Consider the following 12,754-nt stretch of genomic DNA (forward strand, 5'->3'; position numbering starts at 1 on the left):
ACTAAAACACGCTCATCAATGACACCGAGGCAGAACCGGCTTTCATTAGAAAAGACAACAGGCTTCCAATGAGCTCTCGCGTGACACTACTGAAGTCGCATATCGCGGTAGTCTGGTGACAGTGGAATGCACAGTAAAGCAGGTCTGGATCGGAGTTGTCCTTGAAGTAACCGATTTGTAGCAGTTCGTTGTGTCGTTATCGAGCCAACTGTTGCTGCTGCAGATGCAGTACGTTACGTCAGAGTATCCCTCTCGGTAGTGGCACGTGGCCGTCCAGAGCTCGGTTTTCTTGTGCGATCGTACCTTCCCGTGACCACTGCTGCCAGAAATTTTGCACAGTGGCTTAATGCATGCCAAGACTTCCTGCAACACCGCGGAATGAACATTAAGCCATCTTATCCTTATTACACGACCTTAACGAAACTCTATGTGAATGACTAATGGGCAGGGGCACTACGAATGTAGTGTGTGTACACTAAGCAGGTAATGTGGGTCTCACGGAGAGCGTGTAAGGAATAAATCCCTGCAGTCGTACTATCCTCTGTGGCCTCGGTGACTCAGATGACTAGAGCGTCTGCCATGTATGCAGGAGATCCGGGGTTAGAGTCCCGGTTGGGGCACACATTTTCATCCGACTCCGTTGATGTATATCAACGCCGGCAAGTCGGATTACTTAGCTTGTCACCGGCCGCTTGTCACGTTTCCGCTGATGACAGGCTTCAAACACGAATTTTGTGCGCTTTAATTTTCCGCAAATCCTCTATTTTGCCGAATCGTTCCACAAACTCGGATTTTCTTTTCATGTAACTTCTCTGCAAGTTCTACACTGTTATAATAATTATCCATGAAGAGGAGATGCCACTTTCCATCAAAAGGCGTCAATAGTTCCATCACTGTATTTGCTAAAGGTTGTCCAGAGCCGGAATATACGTTGAATGAGGAAATGTATCCCGTACTCGAATCACACAGCATCCGAAAGAGTATGACGTATTCCGTAATTTTCGACGGATTGTAAACTTTAACATTTAACCGTCCACGCCACGGTATCATTCTTTCATCAGTTGAGATGTTTTGACTTAGATTAAACATTTCTTTAAACTTTTTGGAAAAAATAGTCAATTACCAATTGCACTTTGACAAGCCGGTCGGCATTATACATTTTATTGTTGGTGTCGGAAAAATGTAAAAATGATAATATTTGTCTGAATCGGTTGCGGGATATCGTTCTGCGAAATATTGGTGTGTCTATCAACGGATTTGTTGAGCAATAATCATCGACCCTTGCTTTTCTTACAGTTCAAATGGCTCTGAGCACTATGGGACTTAACATCTGCGGTCATCAGTCCCCTAGAACTTAGAACTACTTAAACCTAATTAACCTAAGGACATCACACACATCCATGCCCGAGGCAGGATTCGAACCTGCGACCGTAGCGGTGGCGCACTTTCGGACTGAAGCGCCTAGAAACGCTCGGCCACACCGGCCGGCTTTCTTACAGTTTCCATAAGGATAGCAAGGCCAATCCATTTTCTAAGTTCGGAACCCGTAAATTTGGCATTTTTTTTATATCCAGTTTCCTTCTATTGTAATTTTGACTGTAGCACTTTTTGGTTTCGTAGGTAATATATTCAAATAGATCGTTCCCAATATATAACTGTACGATATCCTCGACGCTATGTGCATCTTTGGGTAATACGTTTGGAACAGGGTACAATTTTATTATTTGTCCTCGGTAAATCTAAGCCTGACCATTGTGCACTGTCTTCTTCGTCTGATTCAGCCGATTCAGTTGGCAACCGTAGCGTTCACCCCAATCTTCTTGGACATATTTCACTATCTTCCTACGGTTCTGCTCCAAATTCATTTTTTTGATATTCAATGTCTTCTTCCCAATCGGCGAAGTCATCCGGAACGTCAGACATGACGTCCGCGCATTCATCGTAAATAATCCAATTGTCTCTTCCGTCCGCCATGATTAAAGGGCACAAGTACTTATACAAAAAAAAAAAACCTTGTTGAGTGTGTAACTTATTGTTACCTAAACAAAACACCAACAGAATGCCATAGATACTAAAGTGCTGCCACCGGCCACTGCGCGATACTATGCTCACGGCACCACTGTGGTGACGTCAGCGGTTGACTGCTATTACGCGCACGACACCACTGTGGTGTCGTCGGACGGCACAGTGTTAATAATGGCGTCCCTTGTCGCCTTAAAGGGATTCTAATCTAACATCAAATCACCACGTCCTTTCTCAAAGGTAACTAACGCTCACGACCGTTACAGCGCGCAATTGGAACAAATCCGATTTGCATCCTCATAGTGGCGCTACCAGCCACTGTGCGACTGGCTCAAAACCTGAACATAAATCATTTATCAGTTTTAGAAACACGATTATCAAATTTCGTTTACATAGCACAACTCCTTCATGGTGTTGGGATTCTTTCCGTCAATATGTGTACCTTATCACCATAAGCAGTAGTTATCATGGTCCTTTCTATGTTTCACGTTATAGTTACTATATTTTCACAGTTTGTCTTCTGCAACCGTATAGATCTTTTCGCAGTGAACACATAGTGCGTAGTGGGGCGATCACTCTGTTGTAGAAATAATTCAAAATTACTTAAATACTGTTTAGTAGATAACCGGTTTCAACACAAAAACGATTCAAATGGCTCTAAGCACTGCGGGGATTAACTTCTGAGGTCATCAGTCACCTAGACATAGAACTACTTAAACCTAACTAACTTAAGGACATCACGCACATTCATGCGCGGGGCAGGATTCGAACCTGTGACCGTAGCAGCAACGCGGTTCTAGACTGAAGCGCCTAGAACCGCTCGGCCACACAGGGTGGCACTTAAGGTGGAGAAGTTAGTTACCTGGATATTTCAGGACTGGGAATGTTCGGCTGTGCCTAACGTTAGTTAAATCATAAACTCAAGTGGGAGATTGTGTGTGTGTGTGTGTGTGTGTGTGTGTGTGTGTGTGTGTGTGTTGGTGGGTGGGTGGATGTGGTGTGGGTGTGGATGTGGTTGTGGGTGTGTGGGTATGTGTCTGCATTTGTTTCACTTTTTCTGTTTTCTCCACTATCTCCAGAGTGAAGAACTACACTATGCAACTGATACGTGGTACTTACTGGAATTAAGGGAAACGTGGAAAGGAGGACCCACCAATATAACTTTCTTTCCACACAACCTGTTTATTTAACAATATATATACTGGGATTTATAGATAATCGAAGCATTTAACCATAACATTTTGTTTAACAAATGAACAAATTAGCAAAATTCTTTTGACCTTGAATCTTAAGTTGAATAAGCTTTTAATTCTTTAAAAGAAATCTAAAGTGCTGTATTGAAAAACAGCGAACAATATGACAATGATTACAAGATGGTCAGACATGCAGCCCGCCCGTAATCGGGTGAAACAGCGCTGTTTATTACAGCGGTGGACCCAGTCTGTGTTATTAAATGCCCTTCTGCATCACATGAAAATTATACAAGCACCATTGATGACAAGAGTGATTCAATTACTCAAAACAGATGACTTAACTTTTAATTTGAAAGCTGTATGTCGAAAGGTTCGGGGTTAAGATGTTAACCTATGCTTTAAGTTTAAACGGCTAGCAAACAATACGAAAATGATAAACGAGGTTTACTTCGTGGCAACCGAGGTGCGACTGAATCCCACCCCGTCCCTTCTGACGATTTTATTTTGAATAAAGCCCTGGTGACAGTTGGCTGTTAATATTTTCAAAGTTAAACTGATTATAAGTTCCCAGAACGAGATTTTCACTCTGCAGCGGACTGTGCGTTGATATGAAACTTCCGGGCCGATTAAAACTGTGTGCCGGACCGAGACTCGAACTCAGGACCTTTGCGTTTCGCGGCAAGCAGTTTTAATCTGCCAGGAAGTTTCATATCAGCGCACACTCCACTGCAGAGTGAAAATCTCATTCTGGAAACATCCTCCAGGCTGTGGCTAAGCCATGTCTCCGCGATATCCTTTCTTTCAGGAGTGCTAGTTCTGCAAAGTTCGCAGGAGAGCTTCTGTAAAGTTTGGAAGGTAGGAGACGAGGTACTGGCAGAAGTAAAGCTGTGAGGACGGGGCGTGAGTCATGCTTGGGTAGCTCAGTTGGTAGAGTACTTGCCCGCGAAAGGCAAAGGTCCCGAGTTCGAGTCTCGGTCTGGCACACAATTTTAATATGCCAGGAAGTTTGACTGTAAGTTATTAAAACCGCTCTGAAGGAACGTCTTAAAACATTACTTGTGAGCACTTATTACAAGAGAACTCATTCGGCGGAACCACAAGATCCAGCCAGAGTACATCAATAATGACCCGGTCTTTCAAACACAGAAAAGAACAGCTTAGTACAGCAGGTTGTTCAGCTTATAAGTAACGACTGAGAAATGCAATTACAATTAAAGAACTGAACCGGTTAACAGCTAAATCTAACCACAGGGTCCTTCATTTGTTTAATGGCAATCTGTGCCTTGGTACAATTGTTCCGGCTGTATTTACGACCAACAGCTGAATAATTAGAACATTAATGACCGGTTACAAACCAGAAAGAATAGGCAATATAATAGCACGACAAATTTTCAAACCACCACTAGTGTCTTAGTACAATACTACTGCCTATGTTTACTGTGGTGTAACCGCCAGACACCACACTTGCTAGGTGTTAGCCTTTAAATCGGCCGCGGTCCGTTAGTATACGTCGGACCCGCGTGTCGCCACTATCAGTGATTGCAGACCGAGCGCCGCCACACGGCAGGTCTAGAGAGACTTCCTAGCACTCGCCGCAGTTGTACAACCGACTTTGCTAGCGATGGTTCACTGACAAAAGCCGGCCGGAGTGGCCGAACGGTTAAAGGCGCTACAGTCTGGAACCGCACGACCGCTACGGTCGCAGGTTCAAATCCTGCCTCGGGCATGGATGTGTGTGATGTCCTTAGGTTAGTTAGGTTTAAGTAGTTCTAAGTTCTAGGGGACTTAGACCACAGCAGTTGAGTCCCATAGTGCTCAGAGCCATTTGAACCATTTGAACCATCACTGACAAAATACGCTTTCATTTGCCAAGACGATAGTTAGCATAGCCTTCAGCTACGTCATTTGCTACGACCTAGTAAGACGCCATTACCAGTTACTATTGATACTGTGAATCATGTAACGTCAAGAGCGACGTTCACCATTAATGGATTAAAGTTAAGTATTCCACCAGTTACGTTCGTTTTTTTCTAAATTCTAATTTCCTTGTCCTGTTCCAGACTTCACGCCAGCCTGCGTGAGCTAAAGCGCATGCTTTCCGGCTTCCTCTAGTAACACGGTGTTGGCTCTCCTGCCAACCACAATATTTACGACCAGAGAACCGACCGCGTAAAACTCTGAGTGTCGGGTAGAAATAAGAAAGTAATATGGCGGCCAGGCAGACTATGAAACAAATCACCACGAGGATTACAAAATGTTACTCCCCTTTATCCCCTTTATCAGCAAGCAGTTCCATGGATCCATGGTGCGTCAGAGCGGTTACTGAGTAGTGCCGAAGAGCGCATCCAGGCCACGAGCAGTCGTCCGACACGAATGTTGTCAACCAACGGACGCAATGTCGGTCTGCTGCTTGTAGTCGACGCCGACCCCTGTGAAGTACTCCCGTATCTTCGCTCCGAGCGGGCCCTCCTTTCGCAGCTCGTGGATTCGGCCGCTCGGACCTTGTGACTGCCTCTTGTCGCGACGTTACCAAATGTTCAAATGTGTGTGAAATCTTATGGGACTTAACTGCTAAGGCCATCAGTCCCTAAGCTTACACACTAGTTAACCTAAATTATCCTAAGGACAAACACACACCCCCATGCCCGAGGGAGGTCTCGAACTTCCGCCGGGACCAGCCGCACAGTCCACGCCCGTAGTGCGAGGCTACCGCCAATCCTCAAACTTTGTGCCTCCGTCTTGGGCCAGCGAATCCCGTATACGTATATCGGCAAGCAAAGACCTTGGAAGGACATAACCGAAAGATAACTGTCGCCAGACAGAGTAATCTACTAACTCAATGGCGAAACATTTCAGTAACGTTCGCTGTCACTGATATGAAATATTCACCCTGCAGCCAAGTGAGTGCTGATATTAAACTTCCTGGCAGAATAAACCTGTATGCCGGGCCAAGCCTCGAACTCTAGACCTTTGCCTTTGGTGAGGAAGTAAAGTTGTGTGGAGGCTTCGTGAATCGTGCCTGGGTAGCGCAGTCGATAGAGCACTTGCTCACGAAAGGCAAAGGTTCGGAGCTCGAGTCTCGGTGCGGAACATGGTTGTAATATGCCAGGAGGTTTCATAATCGCGACGAACACAAGATTGCCGACAGTGGACCCACTGAACGTTACCCGCTTCCGAAGTAGAATGTGGACCGATGACCTTAGCAGTTTGGTCGCGTAAGGTCTTAGCACAAATTACCAATTTAGTAGCGATTCCGTCATTTCTCATGGAAGGATATCTGGCGAGTGAAAGTCTTGCCTTGCCTTTCTTTTCCTGAATACGGAATCTGCGAGCAGTCTGTGGCCGTGAAGCGACGCTAGCTGTTCTCCAGGCAGGGCTGCCTGACTCGGCTGCTTCCCCGGCACCCCGCCGCCCACCAGCCGCCGCCCTCGACAATTGCCGGTGGCAGGCAACTGCTGCCGGCGACCGGCGCCGCGCTCGCCCAGAACCGAGGGGCGGCCACCGCAGACGGATGGCGTGCGCCGCGGCAACCAACAACTGTTGCGTGGCCCGCCCTGGCCGCGGCCGGCACGGCACGCCGCTCAAGTGCTTGTTTTGCAGCAGGGCCGCCAACCCATTACGGAAATCCGCCGGCAGCGGCTATCCATCAGCCGGCGGCCCGGCGCCGACAAAGTGCTTCCCGTCCGCAGCCGTCAATGCTTCCTCTGGCCATTTCCATCTTCCTGTGGTCGATTCAGACACGTACGTACAGAGCGAGGCTCTAGTTAGAGCACCGATATGATGCTTAACGCATTCAACTATAGTGTCCAATGACGAACACTCAATCATGCGAAAGTGCAGCAAAGAACTAAGTTAACATATTAATTTACGAAAAACCATTCCAATAATAAAATGCTACACCGTTCACGGTTCTTCTTTTTCGTGCGGTGTACGATGCGTTTCAGAAACTTATTCTCAAATTCCGTGGTTCTGTGAGCTTGCGCACGAGATGTAATAATAAACTTTTAATTATAGATTGGTAAAATAATGTCACGTAATTAATTTTTGTTTGCTTGCAGATGAACGACTGCCTGCTCTCTCCTTCAGCCGTCTGGATTGGCACGACGCGCGTACAGCACTTCTGCAACTCCCCAAAACGAAATAACTCACGATACTGCATCAGTGGAATGCGACGTGTCGTTTTGGGTTCTCTAGTGGAGTGCTACTTTACTGTCGCTTGGGGACTTCGATGCTTACGGAAATTGCAGTCATACACTTGCTAACAAGAAGAAATTAATTACGTAATTTCTCCTTTCTAGGTAATAATTAAAACTTGATGGTGACACGTCACACTAAACTTTCGCGTCAATAGAAATTTCGAGTAGATTCCTTAACACCGGCATTAAAACACGCAGTTGCAATACTTTCTTACTGAAATCATTATTGCCTGCTTCCAGTATCATCGATTACGATAGAACATTTTTTTATTTAGAATTTAAAAATACAACAGATTTTTCGCTTATCTGTGTATTTCCATTTCTAATACGCTGTGCAGCAGAACTGGTGTATCACTTCTTCGAAAAACTGTGATTCCAAACCGTTGTGAGGCATAAGTTGGAAGTTCAAAAGTGCGTACAACCTTCCACCTTAATAATACAAAAATATGGGGCGATGCGGAGTTAGCCTCAGGCTCGACAACCCTTCAAACAGCGAGGTGTCCACACATCCGAAGAAAAGGCTACAGCTCGGAAGTTCATGTGAGGTCTGAGGTAGGATAATGATGTCATATTGGTACAAAACTTCAGGGCAACTCTGTCCAAAGTCACAGTGGACGTCTCACATGATGGTAAGATCGTCACAGTCCCTCTTACCCACATGTCATCACTTATTTTGACACTCTGCGATGGAGGTTAGAACCACGAAGCCCAGAATTGAAATCTCGTTCTTCTCTTATGAGTGGCCGAGGAATGCATTCCAGAAACACCGCCACTCAGAGTCGATACGAAAAGGCCGCAGGGAGAGGCACCAAGGACGTCAATCACACAACACACAGTTCCTGGTGGAAAACGACTGTTCGTAGAGCGATGAGTACAAAAAGAAGTTCTTGACAAATTTTGACACTTCCGACATCTTCAGACGCTTCCACATCTCTTTGAGGACGTTGTCAGGCTACAATACCATTTAACATGAGCTGTTGCCTAAGAAACACAGCGCGATCGTAAGATTTGCTCTAGTGCACAAGTTAGAACCATTAGCGACCGTGAAAAGCCCTTAGACGAAATTTGGACGTGACCCGTGGTAGCAGAGGGTTCTTATGCTTACTATTTGCGGTCTTTGACAGGCGCATGAGTAAATTCGGCGAAGGTTCTCTCTAACACAACCCCGTTGGGCATCCGTCCACATCTATTCGAAATTTTAAAACTGAACGTGTGCAGAAACCACCTGTACAGTATTTCGAGACGCTTGCAGGTAGGCAACTGGATTAGTAGGGGTGTCAATTATTTGCCTACCCGTAGGAGCCTCTGACTACTTTACAGGTAGTTTGTATACAAGTTCATGTTTAAAACTGTCAATAAAAGTAGCTGGGTGCCCCCCGATGGTTTGCCGAACTGGGGTGTTTTAGAGGGATCCTTTACCGATTTATTCACTCATATGTAAACGTCGCAACCACCTGTGATCACACGACTGTAGGAAACGAAATAGGAGGGATGAAAAAGCATAACAAGTCTTTGCTGCCACTGGTTACGTTCAAATTTAGTCAAATGGCTGGTGGTTCCAACCCGCTGATGAGAGCAACAATTGCGGTCGCGCTGCATTCCAAAGAGGAGAATGCAGAACTACATTGTCCTCAGAAAATGGTGTAAACATCCGAGTGTGTCAGCACGGTCAAAGTGTATCAATAATGTCTTCCTGTTGCTCAACGTGCAGCGAACTGCTGATTTCGACCACGAAACGTTTAGGAATCAACACCCCAGACGAAGTGATAGCTTGATTGAGAAACCTTATGCCAGGTTTACATAAGTAAGTTGATTGTTTACGTAATTTGCTGGTACAGATGTAGATGTCATGATCCGAAAAGGCAGACGGCCAACGTTTCGCGACGGGAAGATAGGCTGTTACAGCATCATAGACATATATCCTATACTATTGGACGGCGGAGTGTTTCGAGATGTTTGTCTGTCCCTGGCTGTCATCGTGTACCACTCTCCAAGTGCCGAAGAAACGAAGACGGCGAACGAAGAATTTCCATGCTTGTGGTGAAATGTTGGGTATACTGAGAGGCGGAATGACTGGAATGCTTTTCTCAGCCACAATCACAACCGTGTGATTTCAACGCCGGGGGTCTCGGTACTAAGCGCTATCGCAGAGGCGTAAAAGAAGGGGTGAAATTTTGTTAAGAGGAGCTGTGACGACCTTCCCCTCATGTAACATGTCCACAGTGCCGTTGGCCTGAATTGTAGTGCAGTTTCGTACCAATTAACCTACCTTATACGTCAGACGAACTTTTGAGCTGTGGTCTTTTTTTCACTTGTGTTGTTACCTTGCTGTTTGAAGAGTGGTCGGGCCCGACGATGACGCTGCAGGATGCAATGCTTTTACACCATCAGAGAGGAAGTTAATACGCACGTGTAAGTCAAATTTAAAACTCATGCATGCCAATGGAAGACGATTCCGGTGTTTCAAAAAAGTGATGATTGAAATCTGATGTGCAGTGTCTTGTCGACACAAGCCGCTCTATAGCCGTTAAATTTTTAGCAAAGGAATGTTTGGAACATCAATAGCTGCTAAGACAATCACTTTACCTCAGTTATGGTTTTATCAACAGCCGATCAACAGGTGTAGATACAAGAACATTAGCAACCCTATGTATAAATAATCAAAACGCCGAAAGTGCCTACAAATTGTAAAAACGTTTTTTTTAAAATAAAATGTGCTAAACGCTTTCACTCCCCCCCCCCCCCCCCCAACACTTTTAGTCCACGCGCTGATATAGGGAAATGTTAGGATTGAAAAGTATGGAGACAGAACAAGGCTGAGCACAGTAAGCATGTTAAAATGGAGCAGGACCCTGTAGCTACGAAGAGTGGAAGAGGCTTACATCGAATAGACTAGGGTGGAGAGTTGCATCAAACCAGTCTTCTTTATGAAGACAACAACAAAAAGCTATTTTAAATGAAATGAAGGATTCAATTGAAAATGTGGTCATTGAGGATAAAAGTGTTTGAAGCTGAATTGACCTTGTAAGTAAGCAATTACTTCAAAGATAATCGTAGTAACTATTAATACATTTACCACGGTATGAGATAAAACGGCCAGTGGCTTCAGGGAAAATGTGTGCTGTTACTTACGGAAACATGATTCTACGCAGACGTGTACGTCGTCTGGAGCAATTCCACGATCGCCAGTGTCTTTCCTCAGGTCTCCAGAAATGTGGCAATTGCATGGGCAGAAACTGGGACTGTATGGATAATACGTAATGGCTGAAGGAATTCGTCATAATGCTTCATACAGCTTGCGTGCTCAAGCTGCTTCTGTTACAGCTAGTGAAACAACAATACCTTAAACGTTAAATTTGGCCACCGTATACAACAGACACCACCTATATAGCAAAACACAACTTCATAGTCCTTCATAGCCTAACCAGGAAAGCTACGCGACAACGTAAGTCGCTTGCTATGCAAGTCACATCGGTTTTAAGAAATATTTTGTTTAAGTTTTTACCAGTTGCAGCAAATGTTATTGGCCTATGACTGAGATTAAATGAAATGGGTTAATTGCAATAACCCCGCTCCCAGGAATCAGATTATTCTCTTAAATTGAGAAAACTGAGACTGTCGGTGTCGATTACAGAAAGTTTATTGCTGGCCCGTGGGATCTGACTCGCTGTTAGGTGGCAGGGGCAGCGCACGCAGGCTCCAAGACAGTAGACACGGACCGAACCATGACGGTGGGTCTTGGGACGGGGGAGTGAAACTCATGGAAATCTGCTGACAGACTGCTCAGTGATGGCCAAGAGATACTGTGGGAAACTCCATGTTTGACTAAATATGTTATATGTTCCGCTAGTGTATTTGCGTTGACTTGTTGCAGTGTCGTCTTCATAGTGGGAAGCGTATTCGCCTGCCGGCTTGGATTTTGTGTCTTAGCTTGTGGCGTTGTGCGGAAGTAAGATTCTATTCAACCAAATTAACTCTGCTTTGTCATAGATGCGGCACAGAAGAGTCTATTCCGCTGTTTTGATTTCACTATGGCTTCATGATAAGTGGAGAATCAATTTGCTGCAGTCATTTAAGCATACTTCGTGCCTCGATTATTCATTTTGAGCATCTTCCACTGCAAAGTAGTAGAACCAAAAATGTGATGTTTGCCTGTTCCGGGGAACACTCCAGCAGCGCTACTTGTGGCGGTTGTTCCCTTTTATGTATAATATGATAAAATTGTCTTAAGTTTAGAGTGATTAATTTTGTTAAAAGGCTTTTCTCCTGTAATTACTATTTTATTAAATGTTTGTTTTCCTTTTCAGTATGTAGTTCGTGAAACAGATTCTCACCACTCTGATATGATCAAAAAATTTTTGTGGTCTCACGTTAGTCGGTTTCTATTGCACGGTCGTTCCTGTAAATGTTTGAGCAATGCTGCTCCTATCTTCCTTATACCATCTTAGTAACATTCTATAAAGTTATTTCAAGGTCTCTTTTAAGAGTTTTATCTTATTTGCAAGGGATTTTGTTTTAATCAATGAGACTGGTTCGAGCACTAAGGTGGTTTCTGAAAGATAGACATTGCTCTGTGGTGTTACAAGTAAACTTCCTTGTTTCAGAAAACCAGCTGTTCTGGATGTGTATTATATGTTACGTGCCTCAGGACGGCTGCTGTATGGCAGTATGTTAGTATGGGGACTGGCTGTCCTCGTTTTTCTGTAACCAACGTACGTCAGGGAGGTGACCTGTGATATACTGGCAGAGTCTTTGATTAGTAATGTAAACGTTCTCGATCTCAGGTTCGAATGCCGCTACCGCTTAAATTTTGATTAATAATCAGCATTGGCAACAGAAGACTTCCGGCATAACAAGTCACCCTCATTCTGCCAACGACCTTGTCGAAGACAGTTGAGGAGCGATCAGAGGTTCAGGCACTTGCCCAGCGGTGGAAAACTGCCTCGAAAAGTGGGAGAATCAGCAATGATCAATTGCATGAGGATGCAGAAGGCAGTGGAAACCGCTGCATTAAAAACACGTCACGTGCATTCAGAGGGCATTTGGCCCGTAATTGAAAAAGTGACAACCTCTCCATTGGCTAAACATTCCGGAATAGTTTCCCATTCGGATCTAGGGAAGGGAGCTGCCAAGGGAGAGGAGACCATGAGAAAAATATTGAATAATCAACCAAAGGATAACATTGCAGGAGTCGGAGCGTGGAATATCAGAAGCTTGACCGTTATTGGGAAGCTAGAAAATTTGAAAAGGGAAATGTAGAGGCTCAATCTAGATATATAAGGGGTCAGTGAAGTCGATAGAAGACAAGGATTTCTGGTCAGATGAATGCAGAGAATTATCAAC

Source organism: Schistocerca cancellata, chromosome 3 (genome assembly GCF_023864275.1).
Source record: "Schistocerca cancellata isolate TAMUIC-IGC-003103 chromosome 3, iqSchCanc2.1, whole genome shotgun sequence".
Taxonomy (NCBI): Eukaryota; Metazoa; Arthropoda; class Insecta; order Orthoptera; family Acrididae; genus Schistocerca; species Schistocerca cancellata.